General features: G+C 41.2%; 1 long non-coding RNA gene across 1 annotated transcript; it reads right to left on the bottom strand.

The window, feature by feature from the left end:
- Positions 1-242: 242 nt before the first annotated feature.
- Positions 243-4,535, bottom strand: LOC138961073 (uncharacterized). Its single transcript, XR_011454145.1, has 3 exons — positions 4,420-4,535; positions 1,519-1,617; positions 243-827 (listed from the first exon to the last, which is right to left on the bottom strand). It is a non-coding gene; the product is annotated as an uncharacterized lncRNA (long non-coding RNA).
- Positions 4,536-6,193: the final 1,658 nt, after the last annotated feature.

Below are 6,193 nucleotides of genomic sequence, written 5' to 3'. Positions count from 1 at the left end.
AAAACACGCTCAGAAAGTTAAAACAAAGAGAGGTACAGAAAAGCGTGCTATCCTTCTCAGCGCAACGAATACCCCGCTCTTCTTGTCAATTCCACGTGCACTGCCTTTGCCACGGGCGGTGGAGTGACGATGCTACGAGTATACGGTCTTGCTGCGTTGCGTTGCGTTCAGTTTCATTCTGTGAGTTCGACAGCTACTTGACTAAATATTGTATTTTCGCTTTACGCGACTTGTTTTTGTTTTGTTTTGTGTCTGTTAATACAAAACCTATCAACCAGCACCAGCAACAAAATGTAAAGTGTGTTGGTTTGGTATTCACTTCGGACTCAAAATCGTTCCAGTTTTGGATAGAACTATGGAAACACGTACTGATGTTGCGGCCCTTTAAGTTACCAGGGAAAAGGCTTGAGGAGAGGGAATTATTTGTCGCAACGAATAGTTTTTCGTTTTCATAAACAGAAACTTCAGATTCGGATTGGATTCGCTTCGGATTCATGCACGGAAAGGAAACACGGCTTAAAATAAAGCAGTCCTTTGGTCTCAGCTCGCTTTCGATACCATGGCAACAACCAGCAGAGCCACTGCACATGTCATCCACGCCGAACAGGAACTGACGTAATTGGCTAGATTGTTGTCATCGTCCTTGACGAAACACTTGAAGGACTTGCTACTACACTCACAGAGTGCGAGTTCCGTTTTCGTGCCCCGCGCGTGTACCTCGATATCATCATCCTTGCAACAGTATCGGTCCCCTGCTATTTCGCATGAGGCGTTAACGGTGCCAACCTTGCCGTCGCAGGCTGACCCCTTCAAGCAATCCACCGCACCTAAGACAATGGAAAAATGAAACGATATCAACAATGAAGTGTTGATCCCTTCCTTTACATCCCAAAACAAACAAAATGATACCTAAGACTTTAAAATTGGCAATCTAGTGGCTGCTCCGCCTGGCGTCTGGCATTATGGGGTTAGTGCAAGGACTGGTTGGTCCGGTGTCAGAATAATGTGACTGGGTGAGACAAGAAGCCTGTGCTGCGACTTCTGTCTTGTGTGTGGCGCACGTTAAATGTCAAAGCAGCACCGCCCTGATATGGCCCTTCGTGGTCGGCTGGGCGTTAAGCAAACAAACAAACCAAAAAAAACCACAATGATGGAGGGGGGGGGGGGGGGGTTGTCGGATTCACCATGTTGCTATGAATAATAATAATGATAATAATGTGAATTTTTATATGGCCTAAATCCTAATACAGTTCAATGCGCCTCACAAACACATACATAAATACATTATTCTGTACACAATTCAAAATCAAATAGTTATTAACATCGAAGAAACTAATACAATCTGAGAGAGCGGGCAGAGCTATTGTGGCGAACATGGTCGTGTCCGCGAAAGGGATGGTACCTTTTATTTTTACTCTGATATTACACAATTCCGAAAGGTGGAGAACATATGAAATGGTCTCAGTGCATACATTTTGTACATGGTGATGGGGGCAAAACAGGGTCTACGGAACGTACCGGTTGATGGCATCAGCAGAACAAAGAGGCAGCATACTGAAATGGCTGTTTGTAGTTGATTCATTTTGTTGCGTTTTTTTCTTGAATAGGTATCAGCGTCTGAAACACACACACACACACACACACACACACACACACACACACACACACACACACACACACACACACACACACACACACACACACACACAAAAACACACAGAAAATTAGATTTGAAAATCTTAAATGAACGCAGACACAAATCTCTGTGTGTGTGTGTGTGTGTGTGTGTGCGTGCGTGCGTGCGTGCGTTTGTGCGTGCGTGTGTATGCGCGCGCGCGTGTGTGTGTGTGTGTGTGTGTGTGTTTATCTGTTTATCTGTATGCCTTCTGTCTGTCGGTTTCTCTGTCTGTCTGTGTCTGTGTGTTTCTTCAGTTATCTACGTGTTTGTGCGCCTTGGCATGCTCTGAACGCATCCTGAACTCAGGTCAAAAATGAGTTACTTCCCTTCGGGTCTCATTCTATCCTTGACAGGATGCCTTTGTTTTCCTTCTCTGGAGAGGAAATCCATGTTTTACATATTTAGATCTTTTCGTAATGTGTTATGGATATAAGCAGATTCGCGATCGTCGATAATGATTTTTCATGGTGTGTCATTTTTGAATTACAAAGGAATTGATATGTAAGACAGTTTCAAGCGAGCTATCTTTCGCGGATGTATTTACTGTGCAAACAACTCTAAAGTGTCACGTGATAATCAACTTTGGCTTCCGCGCGCGCCGGAGCAGACGATTTTTTCTGTAACCAGTTGAGAGTGATGCAACCATATAAGACATATAATTATCACGGTCTACTTCCGACAGCAGTCTCAAAATTTCGACTTGTTTTGATCTTAGAACGATGTCTTTATCATAACTGTGAAGAACAGAACGGAGATCACTGTCGAAGTCGGCCAATCTGCAATCATTTTCGTCTCGCGAACACTGATCTCAAATTTAGTGCTCGCGAAAAACATATAGGAGATAACTCTGTATTCTTGTTTTGATAGATTCGCGCAATAACTCAGCATGTTGTCAGAGAGAAACTTGCGATAGCCGTGGACCGATGATTATCAGAATGGCTCTGAACGCTGTTTGTCCATCTGCACATCAAGATGTCTGTCTGTCTGTCCAACCTTTCGCCAAGGTGCTCTCTATTGGTATTAAACGTCATACAGGTATTAAGCGTACGTGATATTTTGCCAAGATACATAGGAATGTCTTTGCATAGATACTGAAAAAATAGATATTCATGCCTTTCGAGTTAGTGATGGTAAAATGTCTCGCGATGAACAGGTGTTTCCCAGCCGCTAACTGCATCTTAAGAAGCAAGCAATCCGACTGATCGATCAATGAAGTTTTCTAAGAGAATAACCACTCCAAGGTCTGCTGTGTTTAACCTGTACTTTAAGAAACACACACACACACACACACACACACACACACACAAGCACCCGCGCACACACACACACACACAAGCACCCGCACACACACACACACACACACACACACACACACACACACACACACACACACACACAAACACATACTGATACACAAAACGCTGATAAAGACAAGATCCTCATTTATTCGAGGCGAGTAAAGGCGTGATGCGTGTAACAGCCTGAAACACTCATCACAGCTGAAGGGTTTTGTTACGAATAAGACAATAATTATCAAATGTGACAGTGCACACAAAAACCCAATGCATCAGTTTTAAGAGTAGGCCTACTGTTCTTTGGTTTTTTAATTTATATTTTTGTTTTTTTCGAGGTCTAGATTAAAAGATGCCAAACACCATGCAAGAAACACATTCTTCTATTCTTACCTACTATATTTGGTTTACAGAATGTGCAGGGTCTGAGTCCCCAGGTTTGTCGAAATCTAGCTCAAAAGATACCGAACTTACATAAATGTACATTAAGAATACTGAATTTCAAGAAAATAACTTGTTCGTTTTGTTCTCTAACTTATTTAAAGTTATTTTATCTAAAAACAAATTACATTTCACAACTTAATTTGACTTGTACACAGATCAGACCCTTTAGGGTGCAACTTACTCAAAAATGCCTACATCAGTCATGTTTTACCCATACTGCCGACGGTTGTCAGCGCGAAAGTTAAAAGTGCGTTATGCAACTTAAATCTGGTTTTCTCGCAATCTTTCGCAAACAAAAAATATCAATTCGTCAGCAAAGAGGACTTTCGCTGACTTTTGCAATAGTTGTCGTCCAAATCGCTTCAAACCAACATAGTTGGCATGATCTTTCAAGGCAATACAAGAACTTTCGTGGTCCGTGCTTACGTTTGGTGACTGTATTGCTTTGATTTTAACCAGCGATAAATAAAAAGGAGAGTTAAGCCTACGTTACTTAAACAATACAAACAAATCACTGACTGACGCTTTTTGCTTTAAAATGTGTATAACCGATGGCGCACAAAACGATCCCGCGTGTTCATACGTTAATTGTGAACGCCAGTAGGATAATTATACACTTTATTTGATACATTTCGAAGTGTTCACTATCCCTTAGTTCATTATAAATTAGAGTACTGAAAGCAAAGAAATAATTTAATGTTCATTGTTAATGCTTTCCAGTCTCAATTTGTCAAAATGTGTGGTTTCGGGGTGAACGGAAATACATAAGCCTATTAAACCAAAAAAAAACCATTTAATATCTTTAATAAAGTTGTGAACTCTGCAAGCGAGCACTTCTTTCTCTATTTTCTTCTTCTTTCTTTTAAGTCTCTTGAAAGATGTATGCTGAACGTAATGCATTAGTGGATGTACGATTGTTATTTTAACTTTTGTACAGACACGTCTGAATTATATCATTGCTGAAAATAAAATTGTAAATTAAAGACTGTATATAATTTAACTCACCTTAAAACAAACAAAGCCTTCTCTAAGTCGTCTTCCCAGGTCGGGCGCGGGTTTTGTGCTACACGTATACAGCAATCGTGTCATTTGATTCCCTGCCTCAAACAACGCCCTCGACAGACTCAGATACTGAAGGGTACGTGGGATGCAAAGACTGACGCAAACCTAGTTTACATAAATGTATGTTTATTTATTCATTTGTTACCTTGGTCGATGCTAAGTGCAAAATGCGTAGACGTTACGACTGATCATTTGGTGATCAGTCATTAAATGTTATGAGCCAGGCGCTCACAGAGTATTGGCTGTGTAATCTTAAGTATGCCAACGAACACAAATAAGATAAGAGCGTGAAATCAATATGATGAATTGTACCATCGTGACTCAATCAAGTCAGAGTTTTAGAATGAAACAGATTGTGTGATTGGTCGGATGGCCACACTCATGAAAAAGTACAGGTCATCAATTATCGTTGAACACCACCGATCAAACACCTGGTGGCGAAAACCTATTAATACACGCTTAGTTAGTTTCTGCCAGCCGCATGGCAGTGTCAAAGTCATGCGACTGATACCACGCCGTATATTCGGCTATACAGAGAGCGCGCTGACGTCAGGTGTAAACAAAGTGTTGTCGCCAACTTCACGGCAAGTGTCCCCTATTCAAAACAAAATGTGTCACTTTGAAACCACGTACAGCTTAAATATATGGTTGTGGGAATGAGTAAGGTTTGTATCTGGTACGTGTGTGGTTTTCAACGAGAAATATACTCGAAAACGAACATACGAACCGATTTGCTGCAGATCTGTCCTCATTCAAGCATATTCGCCAACTTTCATCCCATCTTACATGCCTCTTTGTCGATAAATGGACTGACAAGTCAACCTATCATGTCCATTGATGTGTCCAGCGTTGATATGTGAAATACCAGCATTCAAATCGGTCTGTATTGTGCATAAAGTTAAAAAGAAATGAAGCCGTCAAAACGGTGTGGTAGTGCACCGCCGCAACGTCTGAATCGGAATAAAATTGCCTCCGCGCGTTGGAAACCACACAGCATCAACACACCCAAGCCAACAGTCGCTTTAATTGGCGGTACGGCGGCACAAGCTCGATATAGCCTTGAATATTCGGGGTGGTACTGACTGCTGCGTCGCAAGAAATAACGCTCAACGTTGGGCATGACAGAAAAATGAACACGGCCGGAGTGCGACGAAAATTATAACTTGTTCTTCCAAACCCATAACAACAATATGACACTTCCAGCCACTGTTGGGGTTTTGTGCTAGATTGTTTATCTTTTGGAGTATCGACGTTGAAGTTCCAGAGCAAACGATCCAAATGTCTTTGCGATTTTGTATTCAAAGGCGTTTTTTACCGTTACCTGACAAGACACAGCTTAAGAAATGGTTATGAAATGCAAAAGTCCATCATTTATGGTACCGTCATATACTTTATGATATATATTTAATATGTAGCTGTATTGTGCTCTAAGATTGTATACGGCTTTTTCACAAATGTAACGAATTTAAGTGGCTATCACATATGTCAAAGCCGTTTCATAATACAGCCATAAATGTTGTCTGCAGAAGATGCAACGAGCGCTATTTCTTAAAATCTGATCTGAATATAGCCGATGAAAAAAAAAAACTTTCTAACAATTCGTAGGTATCGTCTTCTTCTATTTCGTTCATGGGCTGAGATTCCCACGTTCACTCATATTTTTGCATAAGTTGGGTTTTACGTGTGTGACCGTTTTTACCCCGCCATTTTGGCAGCA

This window comes from Littorina saxatilis, linkage group LG1 (assembly GCF_037325665.1).
Source record: "Littorina saxatilis isolate snail1 linkage group LG1, US_GU_Lsax_2.0, whole genome shotgun sequence".
Lineage (NCBI taxonomy): Eukaryota > Metazoa > Mollusca > Gastropoda > Littorinimorpha > Littorinidae > Littorina > Littorina saxatilis.
Note: the sequence above shows the minus strand (reverse complement) of the source record. Positions and strands in the feature narration are given on the sequence as shown.